At 47.4% G+C, this 19,076-nt stretch overlaps 12 non-coding genes and 1 pseudogene across 12 annotated transcripts; 10 read left to right on the forward strand and 3 right to left on the reverse strand.

The window, feature by feature from the left end:
- The first annotated feature begins 221 nt into the window (after nucleotides 1-221).
- LOC134981840 (U1 spliceosomal RNA) lies at nucleotides 222-385 on the forward strand. The gene has a single exon (XR_010190749.1). It is a non-coding gene; the product is annotated as a U1 spliceosomal RNA (small nuclear RNA).
- A 152-nt stretch (nucleotides 386-537) lies between these two features.
- On the forward strand, nucleotides 538-701 carry LOC134981346 (U1 spliceosomal RNA). Its single transcript, XR_010190551.1, has one exon. It is a non-coding gene; the product is annotated as a U1 spliceosomal RNA (small nuclear RNA).
- Nucleotides 702-1,372: 671 nt separating this feature from the next.
- Nucleotides 1,373-1,536, forward strand: LOC134981909 (U1 spliceosomal RNA). The gene has a single exon (XR_010190805.1). It is a non-coding gene; the product is annotated as a U1 spliceosomal RNA (small nuclear RNA).
- Nucleotides 1,537-1,688: 152 nt separating this feature from the next.
- LOC134981514 (U1 spliceosomal RNA) lies at nucleotides 1,689-1,851 on the forward strand. Its single transcript, XR_010190658.1, has one exon. It is a non-coding gene; the product is annotated as a U1 spliceosomal RNA (small nuclear RNA).
- Nucleotides 1,852-2,522: 671 nt separating this feature from the next.
- Nucleotides 2,523-2,686, forward strand: LOC134981834 (U1 spliceosomal RNA). Its single transcript, XR_010190744.1, has one exon. It is a non-coding gene; the product is annotated as a U1 spliceosomal RNA (small nuclear RNA).
- A 4,493-nt stretch (nucleotides 2,687-7,179) lies between these two features.
- LOC134981357 (U1 spliceosomal RNA) lies at nucleotides 7,180-7,332 on the reverse strand (annotated as a pseudogene).
- Nucleotides 7,333-7,484: 152 nt separating this feature from the next.
- LOC134981971 (U1 spliceosomal RNA) lies at nucleotides 7,485-7,648 on the reverse strand. The gene has a single exon (XR_010190856.1). It is a non-coding gene; the product is annotated as a U1 spliceosomal RNA (small nuclear RNA).
- Nucleotides 7,649-8,322: 674 nt separating this feature from the next.
- LOC134981535 (U1 spliceosomal RNA) lies at nucleotides 8,323-8,478 on the reverse strand. Its single transcript, XR_010190673.1, has one exon. It is a non-coding gene; the product is annotated as a U1 spliceosomal RNA (small nuclear RNA).
- Nucleotides 8,479-10,839: 2,361 nt separating this feature from the next.
- Nucleotides 10,840-11,003, forward strand: LOC134981873 (U1 spliceosomal RNA). Its single transcript, XR_010190776.1, has one exon. It is a non-coding gene; the product is annotated as a U1 spliceosomal RNA (small nuclear RNA).
- Nucleotides 11,004-11,155: 152 nt separating this feature from the next.
- LOC134981490 (U1 spliceosomal RNA) lies at nucleotides 11,156-11,318 on the forward strand. The gene has a single exon (XR_010190641.1). It is a non-coding gene; the product is annotated as a U1 spliceosomal RNA (small nuclear RNA).
- Nucleotides 11,319-11,991: 673 nt separating this feature from the next.
- Nucleotides 11,992-12,155, forward strand: LOC134981875 (U1 spliceosomal RNA). The gene has a single exon (XR_010190777.1). It is a non-coding gene; the product is annotated as a U1 spliceosomal RNA (small nuclear RNA).
- Nucleotides 12,156-12,308: 153 nt separating this feature from the next.
- LOC134981533 (U1 spliceosomal RNA) lies at nucleotides 12,309-12,471 on the forward strand. Its single transcript, XR_010190671.1, has one exon. It is a non-coding gene; the product is annotated as a U1 spliceosomal RNA (small nuclear RNA).
- A 641-nt stretch (nucleotides 12,472-13,112) lies between these two features.
- Nucleotides 13,113-13,276, forward strand: LOC134981839 (U1 spliceosomal RNA). Its single transcript, XR_010190748.1, has one exon. It is a non-coding gene; the product is annotated as a U1 spliceosomal RNA (small nuclear RNA).
- Nucleotides 13,277-19,076: the final 5,800 nt, after the last annotated feature.

The following is a 19,076-nucleotide window of genomic DNA, read 5'->3' on the forward strand; positions in this document are numbered from 1 at the left end:
CTTCCCCCAGGAATGCTTGTACTAGTTGTTGCATTTGGTTTGTTGTTTGGGGTACTTCAGTATTAGGCAGCCTTCTGCTCTCCCATGTTAATCTGAAAATATGTGTTCTCCCTGCAGTTGTTGTCCCCAGATGAGAGTTCCCTTGTGCTGCCTCAGTTGAATCTCCTTTACTTGACAGAGATGTGCCTGAGCAGCGGCCCTCCCCAGCCCTATCCCAAATCATACTTATTTTGCATAGGAGATACCATGGTCATGAAGATTGTTCTCCCAGGGTGAGGTTCATTCATTGCATTCTGGGTATGCTGACCCCTGTGATTTCCCCAAATGTGGGAAACTCGACTGCATTATTTGTGGTAGTGGGGGACTGTGTTTGTGCTTTCCTCTGGTCAGCTCTGGTAAAAGTCAGATTTCTTTGTCTCAGATCTTCCTCTAGCCTTGTTCTTTTTTTGAGAGTTTCCTTGTGCTGCCTCATTTGGATCTCCTTCACTTGACAGGGGGGTGCCCGAGCAGCGACCCTCCCCAGCTCTAGCCAAACTCCTACTTACCTGCCAGGTGAGATACTATGATCAGGAAGGTGCTTCTCCCAGGGCAAGGCTCACCCATTGCACTCTGGGTGTGCTGCTCCTACGATTTCCCCAAATGTGGGACACTTGACTGCATAATTTGTGTTTCCTCTGGTCGGCTACTCGTATAATTCAGATCTCTTTGTCTCAGGTCTCTCTCCAGCCTAGTTTGCTGTCTGTTTCCACTTCTCTTTTCTTGAGCCCCTGCCTTCTATGCCCTTGTGCACTCTCCTGACTTCTCCTGTCTGCTTACTTTGTGCCTTCCAACGCACAATGCAAACTACAGGTAGTGCTGCAGGGCCAACACCCTTTTACTTGCCTTACAGAGCAGCTCTGGAGCTGTTACAGTGCCCAGCTGCTGCAAGAAATCAGCTTGAATGCTTCAGGGGCTGGGGCATAGCCAACATGAGCCCCACACCGACGGAGGGTGGAGGTGTTTAATGCGAACTAAGGGTCATCCAAGCGCCGCAAAAGGCCGCCATGCCCTGCATACCCCTTTTCTCTTTTCATATGCAGATGAGGGTTCCAGCCAACTTTGGCCCACTGCTTGGATGACATCACCGTATGCAAATCCGTCTTCTGCAGACCTTTTCCCAGGAATGCTTGTACTAGTTGTTGCATTTGGTTTGTTGTTTGGGGGTGCTTCAGTATTAGGCAGCCTTCTGCTCTCCCATGTTCATCTGAAAATATGTGTTCTCCCTGCAGTTGTTGTCCCCAGATGAGAGTTCCCTTGTGCTGCCTCAGTTGAATCTCCTTTACTTGACAGAGATGTGCCTGAGCAGCGGCCCTCCCCAGCCCTATCCCAAATCATACTTATTTTGCATAGGAGATACCATTGTCATGAAGATTGTTCTCCCAGGGTGAGGTTCATTCATTGCATTCTGGGTATGCTGACCCCTGTGATTTCCCCAAATGTGGGAAACGCGACTGCATTATTTGTGGTAGTGGGGGACTGTGTTTGTGCTTTCCTCTGGTCAGCTCTGGTAAAAGTCAGATTTCTTTGTCTCAGATCTTCCTCTAGCCTTGTTCTTTTTTCGAGAGTTTCCTTGTGCTGTCTCAGTTGGATCTCCTTCACTTGACAGGGGGGTGCCCGAACAGCGACCCTCCCCAGCTCTAGCCCAACTCCTACTTACCTGCCAGGTGAGATACTATGATCAGGAAGGTGCTTCTCCCAGGGCAAGGCTCACCCAATGCACTCTGGGTGTGCTGCTCCTACGATTTCCCCAAATGTGGGACACTTGATTACATAATTTGTGTTTCCTCTGGTCGGCTCTCGTATAATTCAGATCTCTTTGTCTCAGGTCTCTCTCCAGCCTAGTTTGCTGTCTGTTTCCACTTCTCTTTTCTTGAGCCGCTCCCTTCTATGCCCTTGTGCACTATCCTGACTTCTCCCGTCTGCTTACTTTGTGCCTTCCAACGCACAATGCAAACTACAGGTAGTGCTGCAGGGCCCACACCCTTTTACTTGCTTTACAGAGCAGCTCTGGAGCTGTTACAGTGCCCAGCTGCTGCAAGAAATCAGCTTGAATGCTTCAGGGGCTGGGGCATAGCCAACATGAGCCCCACACCGAAGGAAGGTGGAGGTGTTTAATGCGAACAAGGGGTCATCCAAGCGCCGCAAAAGGCCGCCATGCCCTGCACACCCCTTTTTTATTTTCATATGCAGACGATGGTTGAAGCCAACTTTGACCTACTGCTTGGATGACATCACCATATGCAAATCCATCTGCTGCAGGCCTTCCCCCAGGAATGCTTGCACTAGTAGTTGCATTTGGTTTGTTGTTTGGGGGTGCTTCAGTATTAGGCAGCCTTCTGCCCTCCCATGTTCATCTGAAAATATGTGTTCTCCCTGCAGTTGTTGTCCCAAGATGAGAGTTCCCTTGTGCTGCCTCAGTTGAATCTCCTTTACTTGACAGAGATGTGCATGAGCAGCGGCCCTCCCCTGCCCTATCCCAAATCATACTTATTTTGCATAGGAGATACCATGGTCATGAAGATTGTTCTCCCAGGGTGAGGTTCATTCATTGCACTCTGGGTATGCTGACCCCTGTGATTTCCCCAAATGTGGGAAACTCGACTGCATTATTTGTGGTAGTGGGGGACTGTGTTTGTGCTTTCCTCTGGTCAGCTCTGGTAAAAGTCAGATTTCTTTGTCTCAGATCTTCCTCTAGCCTTGTTCTTCTTTCGAGAGTTCCCTTGTGCTGCCTCAGTTGGATCTCCTTCACTTGACAGGGGGTGCCCGAGCAGCAATCCTCCACAGCTCTAGCCCAACTCCTACTTACCTGCCAGGTGAGATACTATGATCTTCACTGTTAGGGCAATCAGGATGTGGAATTCCCTAACCAACAAATAACAAGTGGCGCTTGACAATCAGATAAATTAAAAAACATTTATTTGTATACAATGTGTAAAAATTACAACAATCTCCCGGGAGAATAAAATAATGGTGTAGATTTCACAGCAATAACAATGTGCACTGTTTTATAACTTCATTATCAATTACTCAAAAAACCATTAGTAATAGGTGAACCTATTTGCACATGCTTATTTGGTAACTGCACCTGGGAGATTTTCAACCGTGTTGGGTTCACTTGGTACACACAAAATTTTGGTGGAGAATGTATGTAACTAATAGATATTGTATCTATACAAGAGTCACTTACGGCTAGGTTTGCCAGAAGAGATTGCGTGCATCACAGATCCATTGCAGTGAATTGCTGGTTTAAAAGTAAATGAAAGAATTACCTCCGCTGGGCAGGAGCCTGTTCTATCCTTGCTCCCTGGTGTCGTCTCACCAACCCGTCAGAGACACACACCAGAGCCTCAGCGGGTATGACTGATGCTGCGCCGTGCAGACCGGTAAACTCCGGATCACCAGCTAAACAGCCTCCCGTCTGCAAGTGCGGAGGTACCGGAGGAGGCGCGGACCATCTGGAACGGCTCGTTGGGGCTCCCTGCACGGCGCAGCGTCAGTCATACCCGCTGAGGCTCTGGTGTGTGTCTCTGACGGGTTGGTGAGACGACACCAGGGAGCAAGGATAGAACAGGCTCCTGCCCAGCGGAGGTAATTCTTTCATTTACTTTTAAACCAGCAATTCACTGCAATGGATCTGTGATGCACGCAATCTCTTCTGGCAAACCTAGCCGTAAGTGACTCTTGTATAGATACAATATCTATTAGTTACATACATTCTCCACCAAAATTTTGTGTGTACCAAGTGAACCCAACACGGTTGAAAATCTCCCAGGTGCAGTTACCAAATAAGCATGTGCAAATAGGTTCACCTATTACTAATGGTTTTTTGAGTAATTGATAATGAAGTTATAAAACAGTGCACATTGTTATTGCTGTGAAATCTACACCATTATTTTATTCTCCCGGGAGATTGTTGTAATTTTTACACATTGTATACAAATAAATGTTTTTTAATTTATCTGATTGTCAAGCGCCACTTGTTATTTGTTGGTTAGTGTTTGTTTCAAGGGACTGGCAATTCCCTTTATTAGGAGGCTGCTGACAATCAAAGTGCAGTGCTTCTCACCTAAGCGCTTAGTTTTTTCCTTTTTTGTGGAATTCCCTGCCAGGGAAGGTGGTAATGGCGGACTCTGTAATTGGATTTAAAAAAGGAATGGATACATTTCTGAATTAAAAAGCTATCCAAGGTTATAATACTTAAAATATCAACATGGTTAATCCGGGGGTAACATGAGTTATAGTAGCTAACTAGTCATAAAACATTATTCAGCAAGTATGTAGAATCATCACAACTTAAAACAGGTTGAACACGATGGGCAATTTGCCTCTATTCAACCTCAAAAACTATGTTACTATATGTTACTATATTACTATGTTACTGTAGTATACAGAACACCACAATGTAATGAGCAGTGATAGTGAGCACTGATGAGGATACTAGAACTGACACTTAGCAGCAAGATGCAGCACTGGACTATTAGTAATGTACTGTAGTATGCTGAGCACCACAATGCAGCACAAGACAATGAGCAGTGATACTGAGCACTGATGAGGATACTACTGAGAACTGACACTGAGCAGGAGAGACACACTACTAGTATTACTGAGCAGCAATAAGTAACCACTGATACTGAGCACTGATATTGAGATTTCCACTGAGAGAACATAGCCACGTCCTCTCCGCTCTCTCTTCAATGCACGAGTAAAAATGGCGGCAACGCGCAGCTCTTTATATGGAATCCGAATCTCGCGAGAATCCGACAGCGGGATGATGACATTTTCCCTTGTTCAGGTTTTCCGAGTCAGGCGGGAACAACCGAGCCTGCCTCGGACCAGTGTAAACCACGTGGAGTTCGTCGGGAATTCGGTTCTCGGAGAACCGAACCCGTTCCTCTCTACCTTATACCCATCAATTTTTTTATTTTCAATCTAAGCCCCTGCAGTTTTCTGTAAGCATCTGCTTCGCTATGATGATCAACAAGTCACAAGGGCAAACACTCAGGGCTTGAGGCGTAGATCTTAGGACCAGCTGCTACAAGCATGGCAGAGCAGTCACTATCACTGGTGACACCCAGAGAGGTGGCGAAGGAGATTGTAATGCAGTGCGCGCAGATAAGCAGCGCAATGGTAAAAAGGAGGCATGGTTTCATAGGTAGGGGCGTGGCCTGGTGGCCTGAATCTACATTTTGTTGCTCCGGGTGTCCCGGGGGTTGGGGGCTGCACCCGGGGACTAGTGTGTGAGCGGTGCTGGCTCCTGCACAGTGACAGGACATGGCCACCCAGCATGACGCCTCCCTTCTTGACCATGCTGTAATTGCAGTCGCACTGCAGTTCAGCGTGATCAAAAAAAATGGTGTAGCCTCCTGCTGGTGCAGACTGTATGTGCGCGCAGGAAGCCGCCACCATTTTTGTGATCACAGCGGCTGAATGTGATGTCATACAGCCGCTGTGACCACGCCCCCTGTGTCTCCTCCGTTGCAGACCCCATTTTGAAGCCTTGCCCCCGCACCGCTCCATCCCTGACTTGGAAATGGAGTGTTGCTGACCCCCCTCTCCCCCCCTGCCCCGATTGACAGGCAGAGGCGATCGCATTCTCTGCGGGGTGCCGCAGAAAATGCAGGCACATGCGTATGCTCTTAGCAATTTTTGCAGTTGGATCGCTTATTGTGATTGCAATCCAACCTGAATCAGGCCCTATTACCTATCACAATGCGCTGCGGGCAGTACAAAATTGGTTTAATATGGGAGAAAAACCCCCAGACCTGTGCTCCTTAACTGTACCTGGTGGCTTGTGGAGCGGCTGCCCAGTAATCAGTGTCCACGCCAGTGCGCACACGGTCCACCCCCTACGGCCACGCTCCCCTTCATCAGCGGCCTCGTGATCCGGAAGGGTGGTGTGTGTGTGACTGACCTTAGGAAGAAACCGGAGCCTCCGCTGCAGTGACCCAGCAACCAGGGCACGGGAGTATACAGCGCCGCTGGGAGTGATGAAGCTGCAGTAAAGATGTCTATTAGACCTAGCCTGCTGCAGCCCTTGTAGATTCTCATAAAAAAAGTTCTTATTTTCTTGTCAAAATTAATAGCTAAGAATAGGCTGCCTGAGGCAGGCCCCTGTTAAGTGGCCTGCTACTGAAGGCACCAACTACAAACTGAGCTCCCTGTTCATGGAAGCGGGGTTATAGAGGAGAATGCGCTGAGCATCTTGGGAACAGTCAAAAGCTTTGAGCCGGTTGGTGCCTCAGATCAAGATCCTACTCTACACCCCAATGTGAATCCTTGTGGAGTCCAGTGTACCCCACAGAAGAAATTAATGTGTCACACCCATTGGCAGCAACCTTAGAATAGCTGCTGACAGGCACAATTGAGAAAGGAAGGGGGGGGGACATTTGAATCCAGCACATAGATGCAATTCAAATATGTAATTTGAACCTTCCTATTTTAAAATATAATGGATGAACCTCACCCTGTGAGAACAATCTTCATGATATAGAGATCTCATATGCAAAATAAGTATAAGTTGGGATAGGGCTGGGGAGGGTGGCTGCTCGGGCAAGCCCCTCCCCCGTCAAGTTAAGGAGATTCAACTGAGGAAGCACAAGGGAACTCTCGTCTGGGGACAACAACTGCAGGGAGACCACATCTTTTCAGATGAACATGGGAGGGCGGAAGGCTGCCTAATACTGAAGCACCATCAAATATCAAACCATATGCAATAACTAGTACAAGCATTCCTGGGGGAAGGTCTGCAGGAGACGAATTTGCATACGGTGATGTCATCCAAGCAGTGGGCCAAAGTTGGCTGGAACCCTCATCTGCATATGAAAAGAGAAAAGGGTTATGCAGGGCATGGCGGCCTTTTGCGGCGCTTGGATGCCCCAGCCCCTGAAGCATTCAAGCTGATTTCTTGCAGCAGCTGGGCACTGTAACAGCTCCAGAGCTGCTCTGTAAGGCAAGTAAAAGGGTGTGGGCCCTGCAGCACCACCTGTAGTTCGTATTGTGCGTTGGAAGGCACAAAGTAAGTAGACGGGTGAAGTCAGGATAGTGCGCAAGGACATAGAAGGGAGCGGCTCAAGAAAAGAGAAGTGGAAACAGACAGCAAACTAGGCTGGAGAGAGACCTGAGACAAAGAGATCTGAATTATACGAGAGCCTACCCGGGGAAACACAAATTATGCAGTCAAGTTTCCCACATTTGGGGAAATCGCAGGGGCAGCACACCCAGAGTGCAATGGGTGAGCCTTGCCCTGGGAGAAGCACCTTCAAGATCATAGTATCTCACCTGGCAGGTAAGTAGGAGTTGGGCTAGAGCTGGGGAGGGTCGCTGCTCGGGCACCCCCCTGTCAAGAGAAGGAGATCCAACTGAGGCAGCACAATGGAACTCTCGAAAGAAGAACAAGGCTAGAGGAAGATCTGAGACAAAGAAATCTGACTTTTACCAGAGCTGACCAGCGGAAAACACAAACACAGTCCCCCACTACCACAAATAATGCAGGCGAGTTTCCCACATTTGGGGAAATCACAGGGGTCAGCATACCCAGAATGCAATGAATGAACCTCACCCTGGGTGAACAATTTTCATGACCATGGTGTCTCCTATGCAAAATAAGTATGATTTGGGATAGGGCTGGGGGGGGCCGCTGCTCAGGCACATCTCTGTCAAGTAAAGGAGATTCAACTGAGGCAGCACAAGGGAACTCTCATCTGGGGACAACAACTGCAGGGAGAACACATATTTTCAGATGAACATGGGAGGGCAGAAGGCTGCCTAATACTGAAGCACCCCCAAACAACAAACCAAATGCAACAACTAGTGCAAGCATTCCTGGGGGAAGGCCTGCAGCAGATGGATTTGCATATGGTGATGTTATCCAAGCAGTGGGTCAAAGTTGGCTTCAACCCTCATCTGCATATGAAAAGAGAAAAGGGGCGTGCAGGGCATGGCGGCCTTTTGCGGTGCTTGGATGACCCCTAGATCGCATTAAACACCCCCACCCTCCTTTGGTGTGGGGCTCATGTTGGCCATGCCCCATCCCATGAAGCATTCAAGCTGATTTCTTGCAGCAGCTGGGCACTGTAACAGCTCCAGAGCTGCTCTGTAAGGCAAGTAAAAGGGTGTGGGCCCTGCAGCACTACCTGTAGTTTGCATTGTGCATTGGAAGACACAAAGTAAGCAGACGGGAGGAGAAGTCAGGATAGTGCACAAGGGTATAGAAGGGAGGGGCTCAAGAAAAAAGAAGTGGAAACAGACAGCAAACTAGGCTGGAGAGAGACCAGAGACAAAGAGATCTGAATTATACGAGAGCCGACCAGAGGAAACACAAATTATGCAGTCAAGTGTCCCACATTTGGGGAAATCGTAGGAGCAGCACACCCAGAGTGCAATGGGTGAGCCTTGCCCTGGGAGAAGCACCTTCCTGATTATAGTATCTCACCTGGGTGTGCTGCCCCTGCGATTTCCCCAAATGTGGGAAACTTGACTGCACAATTTGTGTTTCCCCTGGTCGGCTCTCATATAATTCAGATCTCTTTGTCTCAGGTCTCTCTCCAGCCTAGTTTGCTGTCTGTTTCCACTTCTTTTTTCTTGAGCCCCTCCCTTCTATACCTTTGTGGACTATCCTGACTTCTCCTCCTGTCTGCTTACTTTGTGCCTTCCAATGCACAATGCAAACTACAGGTAGTGCTGCAGGGCCCACACCCTTTTACTTGCCTTACAGAGCAGCTCTGGAGCTGTTACAGTGCCAAGCTGCTGCAAGAAATCAGCTTGAATGCTTCAGGGGCTGGGGCATGGCCAACATGAGCCCCACACCGAAGGAGGGTGGGGGTGTTTAATGCGAACTAAGGGTCATCCAAGCGCCGCAAAAGGCCGCCATGCCCTGCATACCCCTTTTCTCTTTTCATATGCAGATGAGGGTTCCAGCCAACTTTGGCCCACTGCTTGGATGACATCACTGTATGCAAATCCGTCTTCTGCAGACCTTCCCCCAGGAATGCTTGTACTAGTTGTTGCATTTGGTTTGTTGTTTGGGGGTGCTTCAGTATTAGGCAGCCTTCTGCCCTCCCATGTTCATCTGAAAATATGTGTTCTCCCTGCAGTTGTTGTCCCCAGATGGGAGTTCCCTTGTGCTGCCTCAGTTGAATCTCCTTTACTCTAAAACTTGTAAAACTTAGCAAAAGTGTTTACTAAATAGCTGCTCGGCAAAGTTGCAATGCCGAGACTCCCCGACCAGCTGCCCAGGATGAACCCACCTTTCTAGTAGAATGGGTCTTCACCTAATTCAGTAACGGCAATCCTGCCGTGGAATGAGCATGCTGAATCTTACCACAGATCCAGCGCATAATGGTCTACATGGAAGCAGGACACCCAATCCTGTTGGGAGCATACAGGACAAACAGAGCCTCTGTTTTCCTAATCTGAACCGTTCTGGTGACATAAATTTTCAAAGTTCTGACCACAGCCAGAGACTTTGACTCAACGAAGGTGTCAGTGGCCAAAGGCACCATGTGGAAAGATGAACCACCTTCGGCAGAAATAGTTGACGTGTCCTCAATTCTGCTCTATCTTCATGAAAGATCAAATAAAGGCTCTTGTGATACTGCATGGTTTGTACTGTTTTCCATGTGCTCCCAGATCTTTCAAGCAAGTAGCATGGTCAAGAAAGTTCTGTTTGAAAAGAAACAACATTTACTGTCATTGTTATAGAATTTGGGAGAAAAAACAAGAAGAAATCTGCACTGTTGACGCACTGGACAGAATGAATGAATCATAAAATATAACCTTTATTAAGTATGTATTAAAATTGGATAAATATTAATATTATTATCCCAAACTGCAGTGAAACATAAAGGTTAAAATCACAGAACTAACATACATGTGCATAAGAAGAATAAAGAGATGTGAAAAAAAGGTTTAAAAAGCGTGTCCGTGTGTGATTATTTTTGAAGGCACAACCCTGGCGGGGTTGTTTATATAGATATATATGTTGCTAATAATCACTTTCTAGCGTAATGTTATTAAAAAGCTGTTAGTATCTATGTCGTCAGGTACCACTGGGTCGTATCCTATATACTCCTGTGGGAAACTTGACTGCATAATTTGTGTTTCCCCTGGTCGGCTCTCGTATAATTCAGATCTCTTTGTCTCAGGTCTCTCTCCAGCCTAGTTTGCTGTCTGTTCCCACTTCTCTTTTCTTGAGCCGCTGCCTTCTATGCCCTTGTGCACTCTCCTGACTTCTCCTGTCTGCTTACTTTGTGCCTTCCAACGCACAATGCAAACTACAGGTAGTGCTGCAGGGCCCACACCCTTTTACTTGCCTTACAGAGCAGCTCTGGAGCTGTTACAGTGCCCAGCTGCAGCAAGAAATCAGCTTGAATGCTTCAGGGGCTGGGGCATAGCCAACATGAGCCCCACACCGACGGAGGGTGGAGGTGTTTAATGCAAACTAGGGGTCAGCCAAGCGCCGCAAAAGGCCGCCATGCCCTGCATGCCCCTTTTCTCTTTTCATATGCAGACAAGGGTTGAAGCCAACTTTGACCCACTGCTTGGATGACATCACCATATGCAAATCCATCTGCGGCAGGCCTTCCCCCAGGAATGCTTGCACTAGTTGTTGCATTTGGTTTGTTGTTTGGGGGTGCTTCAGTATTAGGCAGCCTTCTGCCCTCCCATGTTCATCTGAAAATATGTGTTCTCCCTGCAGTTGTTGTCCCAAGATGAGAGTTCCCTTGTGCTGCCTCAGTTGAATCTCCTTTACTTGACAGAGATGTGCCTGAGCAGCGGCCCTCCCCAGCCCTATCCCAAATCATACTTATTTTGCATAGGCGATACCATGGTCATGAAGATTGTTCTCCCAGGGTGAGGTTCATTCATTGCATTCTGGGTATGCTGACCCCTGTGATTTCCCCAAATGTGGGAAACTCGACTGCATTATTTGTGGTAGTGGGGGACTGTGTTTGTGCTTTCCTCTGGTCAGCTCTGGTAAAAGTCAGATTTATTTGTCTCAGATCTTCCTCTAGCCTTGTTCTTCTTTCGAGAGTTCCCTTGTGCTGCCTCAGTTGGATCTCTTTCACTTGACAGGGGGGTGCCCGAGCAGCGACCCTCCCCAGCTCTAGCCCAACTCCTACTTACCTACCAGGTGAGATACTATGATCATGAAGGTGCTTCTCCCAGGGCAAGGCTCACCCATTGCACTCTGGGTGTGGTGCCCCTGCGATTTCCCCAAATGTGGGAAGCTTGACTGCATAATTTGTGTTTCCCCTGGTCGGCTCTCGTATAATTCAGATCTCTTTGTCTCATGTCTCTCTCCAGCCTAGTTTGCTGTCTGTTTCCACTTCTTTTTTCATGAGCCCCTCCCTTTTATACCCTTGTGCACTATCCTGACTTCTCCTCCCGTCTGCTTACTTTGTGCCTTCCTATGCACAATGCAAACTACAGGTAGTGCTGCAGGGCCCACACCCTTTTACTTGCCTTACAGAGCAGCTCTGGAGCTGTTACAGTGCCAAGCTGCTGCAAGAAATCAGCTTGAATGCTTCAGGGGCTGGGGCATGGCCAACATGAGCCCCACACCGAAGGAGGGTGGGGGTGTTTAATGCGAACTAAGGGTCATCCAAGCGCCGCAAAAGGCCGCCATGCCCTGCATACCCCTTTTCTCTTTGCATATGCAGATGAGGGTTCCAGCCAACTTTGGCCCACTGCTTGGATGACATCACTGTATGCAAATCCGTCTTCTGCAGACCTTCCCCCAGGAATGCTTGTACTAGTTGTTGCATTTGGTTTGTTGTTTGGGGTGCTTCAGTATTAGGCAGCCTTCTGCTCTCCCATGTTCATCGGAAAATATGTGTTCTCCCTGCAGTTGTTGTCCCCAGATGAGAGTTCCCTTGTGCTGCCTCAGTTGAATTTCCTTTACTTGACAGAGATGTGCCTGAGCAGCGGCCCTCCCCAGCCCTATCCCAAATCATACTTATTTTGCATAGGCGATACCATGGTCATGAAGATTGTTCTCCCAGGGTGAGGTTCATTCATTGCATTCTGGGTATGCTGACCCCTGTGATTTCCCCAAATGTGGGAAACTCGACTGCATTATTTGTGGTAGTGGGGGACTGTGTTTGTGCTTTCCTCTGGTCAGCTCTGGTAAAAGTCAGATTTCTTTGTCTCAGATCTTCCTCTAGCCTTGTTCTTTTTTTTGAGAGTTTCCTTGTGCTGCCTCAGTTGGATCTCCTTCACTTGACAGGGTGGTGCCCGAGCAGCGACCCTCCCCAGCTCTAGCCAAACTCCTACTTACCTGCCAGGTGAGATACTATGATCAGGAAGGTGCTTCTCCCAGGGCAAGGCTCACCCATTGCACTATGGGTGTGCTGCTCCTACGATTTCCCCAAATGTGGGACACTAAATTACATAATTTGTGTTTCCTCTGGTCGGCTCTCGTATAATTCAGATCTCTTTGTCTCAGGTCTCTCTCCAGCCTAGTTTGCTGTCTGTTTCCACTTCTCTTTTCTTGAGCCGCTCCCTTCTATGCCCTTGTGCACTATCCTGACTTCTCCCGTCTGCTTACTTTGTGCCTTCCAACGCACAATGCAAACTACAGGTAGTGCTGCAGGGCCCACACCCTTTTACTTGCTTTACAGAGCAGCTCTGGAGCTGTTACAGTGCCCAGCTGCTGCAAGAAATCACAACATGAGCCCCACACCGAAGGAAGGTGGAGGTGTTCAATGCGAACTAGGGGTCATCCAAGCGCCGCAAAAGGCCGCCATGCCCTGCACACCCCTTTTTTATTTTCATATGCAGACGAGGGTTGAAGCCAACTTTGACCCACTGCTTGGATGACATCACCATATGCAAATCCATCTGCTGCAGGCCTTCCCCCAGGAATGCTTGCACTAGTAGTTGCATTTGGTTTGTTGTTTGGGGGTGCTTCAGTATTAGGCAGCCTTCTGCCCTCCCATGTTCATCTGAAAATATGTGTTCTCCCTGCAGTTGTTGTCCCAAGATGAGAGTTCCCTTGTGCTGCCTCAGTTGAATCTCCTTTACTTGACAGAGATGTGCCTGAGCAGCGGCCCTCCCCAGCCCTATCCCAAATCATACTTATTTTGCATAGGAGATACCATGGTCATGAAGATTGTTCTTCCAGGGTGAGGTTCATTCATTGCACTCTGGGTATGCTGACCCCTGTGATTTCCCCAAATGTGGGAAACTCGACTGCATTATTTGTGGTAGTGGGGGACTGTGTTTGTGCTTTCCTCTGGTCAGCTCTGGTAAAAGTCAGATTTCTTTGTCTCAGATCTTCCTCTAGCCTTGTTCTTCTTTCGAGAGTTCCCTTGTGCTGCCTCAGTTGGATCTCCTTCACTTGACAGGGGGTGCCCGAGCAGCAATCCTCCACAGCTCTAGCCCAACTCCTACTTACCTGCCAGGTGAGATACTATGATCTTCACTGTTAGGGCAATCAGGATGTGGAATTCCCTGCCAGGGAAGGTGGTAATGGCGGACTCTGTAATTGGATTTAAAAAAGGAATGGATACATTTCTGAATGAAAAAGCTATCCAAGGTTATAATACTTAAAATATCAACATGGTTAATCCGGGGGTAACATGAGTTATAGTAGCTAACTAGTCATAAAACATTATTCAGCAAGTATGTAGAATCATCACAACTTAAAACAGGTTGAACACGATGGGCAATTTGCCTCTATTCAACCTCAAAAACTATGTTACTATATGTTACTACATTACTATGTTACTGTAGTATACAGAACACCACAATGTAATGAGCAGTGATAGTGAGCACTGATGAGGATACTAGAACTGACACTGAGCAGCAAGATGCAGCACTGGACTATTAGTAATGTACTGTAGTATGCTGAGCACCACAATGCAGCACAAGACAATGAGCAGTGATACTGAGCACTGATGAGGATACTACTGAGAACTGACACTGAGCAGGAGAGACACACTACTAGTATTACTGAGCAGCAATAAGTAACCACTGATACTGAGCACTGATATTGAGATTTCCACTGAGAGAACATAGCCACGTCCATTCCGCTCTCTCTTCAATGCACGAGTAAAAATGGCGGCAACGCGCAGCTCTTTATATGGAATCCGAATCTCGCGAGAATCCGACAGCGGGATGATGACATTTTCCCTTGTTCAGGTTTTCCGAGTCAGGCGGGAACAACCGAGCCTGCCTCGGACCAGTGTAAACCACGTGGAGTACGTCGGGAATTCGGTTCTCGGAGAACCGAACCCGCTCCTCTCTACCTTATACCCATCAATTTTTTTATTTTCAATCTAAGCCCCTGCAGTTTTCTGTAAGCATCTGCTTCGCTATGATGATCAACAAGTCACAAGGGCAAACACTCAGGGCTTTAGGCGTAGATCTTAGGACCAGCTGCTACAAGCATGGCAGAGGTGTCACTATCACTGGTGACACCCAGAGAGGTGGCGAGGGAGATTGTAATGCAGTGCGCGCAGATAAGCAGTGCAATGGTAAAAAGGAGGCATGGTTTCATAGGTAGGGGCGTGGCCTGGTGGCCTGAATCTACATTTTGTTGCTCCGGGTGTCCCAGGGGTTGGGGGCTGCAACCGGGGACTAGTGTGTGAGCGGTGCTGGCTCCTGCACAGTGACAGGGCATGGCCACCCAGCATGACGCCTCCATTCTTGACCATGCTGTAATTGCAGTCGCACTGCAGTTCAGCGTGATCATAAAAAATGGTGTAGCCTCCTGCTGGTGCAGACTGTATGTGCGCGCAGGAAGCCGCCACCATTTTTGTGATCACAGCGGCTGAATGTGATGTCATACAGCCGCTGTGACCACGCCCCCTGTGTCTCCTCCGTTGCAGACCCCATTTTGAAGCCTTGCCCCCGCACCGCTCCATCCCTGACTTGGAAATGGAGTGTTGCTGACCCCCCTCCCCCCCCCCCGCCCCGATTGACAGGCAGAGGCGATCGCATTCTCTGCGGGGTGCCACAGAAAATGCAGGCACATGCGTATGCTCTTAGCAATTTTTGCAGTTGGATCGCTTATTGTGATTGCAATCCAACCTGAATCAGGCCCTATTACCTATCACAATGCGCTGCGGGCAGTACAAAATTGGGTTAATATAGGAGTAAAACTCCCAGACCTGTGCTCCTTAACTGTACCTGGTGGCTAGTGGAGCGGCTGCCCAGTAATCAGTGTCCACGCCAGTGCGCACACGGTCCACCCCCTACGGCCATGCTCCCCTTCATCAGGGGCCTCGTGATCCGGAAGGGCGGTGTGTGTGTGACTGACCTTAGGAAGAAACTGGAGCCTCCGCTGCAGTGACCCAGCAACCAGGGCACGGGATTATACACCGCCGCTGGGAGTGATGAAGCTGCAGTAAAGATGTCTATTAGACCTAGCCTGCTGCAGCCCTTGTAGATTCTCATAAAACAAGTTCTTCTTTTCTTGTCAAAATTAATAGTTAAGAATAGGCTGCCTGAGGCAGGCCCCTGTTAAGTGGCCTGCTACTGAAGGCACCAACTACAAACTGAGCTCCCTGTTCATGGAAGCGGGGTTATAGAGGAGGATGCGCTGAGCATCTTGGGAACAGTCAAAAGCTTTGAGCCGGTTGGTGCCTCAGATCAAGATCCTACTCTACACCCCAATGTGAATCCTTGTGGAGTCCAGTGTACCCCACAGAAGAAATTAATGTGTCACACCCATTGGCAGCAACCTTAGAATAGCTGCTGACGGGCACAATTGAGAAAGGAAGGGGGGGGGGGGATATTTGAATCCAGCACATAGATGCAATTCAAATATGTAATTTGTACCTTCCTATTTTAAAATATAATGGATGAACCTCACTCTGTGAAAACAATCTTCATTATCAAGAGATCTCATATGCAAAATAAGTATGAGTTGGGATAGGGCTGGGGAGGGTGGCTGCTCGGGCAGCCCCTCCCCCGTCAAGTTAAGGAGATTCAACTGAGGACGCACAAGGGAACTCTCGTCTGGGGACAACAACTGCAGGGAGACCACATCTGTTCAGATGAACATGGGAGGGTGGAAGGCTGCCTAATATTGAAGCACCATCAAATATCAAACCATATGCAACATCTAGTACAAGCATTCCTGGGGGAAGGTCTGCAGAAGACGGATTTGCATACGGTGATGTCATCCAAGCAGTGGGCCAAAGTTGGCTGGAACCCTCATCTGCATATGAAAAGAGAAAAGGGGCATGCAGGGCATGGCGGCCTTTTGCGGTGCTTGGATGACCCCTAGTTCGCATTAAACACCCCCACCCTCCTTTGGTGTGGGGCTCATGTTGGCTATGCCCCATCCCCTGAAGCATTCAAGCTGATTTCTTGCAGCAGCTGGGCACTGTAACAGCTCCAGAGCTGTTCTGTAAGGCAAGTAAAAGGGTGTGGGCCCTGCAGCACCACCTGTAGTTCGCATTGTGCGTTGGAAGGCACAAAGTAAGCAGACGGGAGGAGAAGTCAGGATAGTGCGCAAGGGCATCCTTTTCTCTTAGTCTGTAGAGGATGCTGGGGTCACATTAAGAACCATGGGGTATAGACGGGATCCGCAGAGACATGGGCACCTTAAGACTTTCAAAGGGTGTGAACTGGCTCCTCCCTCTATGCCCCTCCTCCAGACTCCAGTTATAGGAACTGTGCCCAGGGAGACGGACATTTCGAGGAAAGGATTTATTGTTAAACTAAGGTGAGCATCTTACCAGCTCACACCTTAAGCATGCCGCAGAACGTGGCATTCAACAGAACACAAGCCAACGGCATGAACAATTGCAGCAAAAAGCTGACCAGAACCATAACACAACATGTGTATAACCACAAGTAATAACTGCAGACACAGTATGGACTGGGACGGGTGCCCAGCATCCTCTACGGACTAAGAGAAAAGGAATTACCGGTAGGTATTAAAATCCTATTTTCTCATACGACCTAGAGGATGCTGGGGTCACATTAAGAACCATGGGGTTATACCAAAGCTCTTGAACGGGTGGGAGAGTGCGTACGACTCTGCAGCACCGAATGACCCAACTTGAGGTTATCATCAGCCAAGGTATCAAACTTGTAAAACTTAGCAAAAGTGTTTACTAAATAGCTGCTCGGCAAAGTTGCAATGCCGAGACTCCCCGACCAGCTGCCCAGGATGAACCCACCTTTCTAGTAGAATGGGTCTTCACCTAATTCAGTAACGGCAATCCTGCCGTGGAATGAGCATGCTGAATCTTACCACAGATCCAGCGCATAATGGTCTACATGGAAGCAGGACACCCAATCCTGTTGGGAGCATACAGGACAAACAGAGCCTCTGTTTTCCTAATCTGAACCGTTCTGGTGACATAAATTTTCAAAGTTCTGACCACAGCCAGAGACTTTGACTCAACGAAGGTGTCAGTGGCCAAAGGCACCATGTGGAAAGATGAACCACCTTCGGCAGAAATTGTTGACGTGTCCTCAATTCTGCTCTATCTTCATGAAAGATCAAATAAAGGCTCTTGTGATACTGCATGGTTTGTACTGTTTTCCATGTGCTCCCAGATCTTTCAAGCAAGTAGCATGGTCAAGAAAGTTCTGTTTGAAAAGAAACAACATTTACTGTCATTGTTATAGAATTTGGGAGAAAAAACAAGAAGAAATCTGCACTGTTGATGCACTGGACAGAATGAATGAATCATAAAATATAACCTTTATTAAGTATGTATTAAAATTGGATAAATATTAATATTATTATCCCAAACTGCAGTGAAACATAAAGGTTAAAATCACAGAACTAACATACATGTGCATAAGAAGAATAAAGAGATGTGAAAAAAAGGTTTAAAAAGCGTGTCCGTGTGTGATTATTTTTGAAGGCACAACCCTGGCGGGGTTGTTTATATAGATATATATGTTGCTAATAATCACTTTCTAGCGTAATGTTATTAAATAGCTGTTAGTATCTATGTCGTCAGGTACCACTGGGTCGTATCCTATATACTCCCTTCACTCAATAGGGGTTACCTCCCGGGAAGCCATCCCCATTGGCGAATTTGTGGGGGTGATTGAGTATAACCGGTAAGCTAACCTCCAATTTGTGGGGTGCTTAGGTAGATGGGGATCACTTATTTCTCTGTGTCCCCTAAGACTATATTCCTAAATTCAATACCACAGGGGGATAGCTTTCTATATCGGATAAGGAATCACTTGATAGGGAAATCTCTATGCATCATGGAAAGATCATATTTATTAATATCCAAACTAAAAAAATGATGAATAGCTTTAATTTAGCTGTTTAGATATAGTTAATTGGCGAGATATACCAACAGGTGCGGTTGCCTTAAGGAATATGGCAATTCCAATATAAATAGCAGCCCTCCTTCATATAATCAGCCAGATCTTATTAAATCTGGTCCAGATATAGCCGTTCAGATATACTTAATTGACAACATATATCAATCGGTGGGGTTGCCTTAAGGAATATAGCAATTCCAATTCTCATATAAATAGCAACCTTCCTTCATATATTCAGCCAGATCTTATTTAATCTGATCTAGGCGTAGGCAATAATGCTTTCCTTAGAGGTATAGCCACCTCAATTCTTATTAGGAAGCAAAGTGTCTGTCATAATGGTTTATCCAATTCATCTAAGAAATAATATATTCCATGTGTCAGAGATTCATTACTCTCTATTTACACTGTTAAAGAGTTAATTCTTATTATGTTACAGTGTAATGAAATTATCATATAGGGAGATGTGGCAATTCCATGTGCTATATATATAATAACCCTTAGTGGTCCAGATTCCACAATGAGGAATTTTCTTATAAACCGCTGAAACACACAGCTGTTTGACTGACTTCCAAATATATCTATCTCACTTTGTAACAGTCTTATGATAGAGAAACTGTTACATATTCGGTCACTTAGTTATCTAAAGGTAAACAGACTCAGGCCCTCATTCCGAGTTGTTCGCTCGCAAGGCGAATGTAGCAGAGTTACACACGCTAAGCCGCCGCCTACTGGGAGTGAATCTTAGCTTCTTAAAATTGCGACCGACGTACGCGCAATATTGCGATTAC

This window comes from Pseudophryne corroboree, chromosome 12 (assembly GCF_028390025.1).
Source record: "Pseudophryne corroboree isolate aPseCor3 chromosome 12, aPseCor3.hap2, whole genome shotgun sequence".
NCBI classification, from domain to species: Eukaryota; Metazoa; Chordata; class Amphibia; order Anura; family Myobatrachidae; genus Pseudophryne; species Pseudophryne corroboree.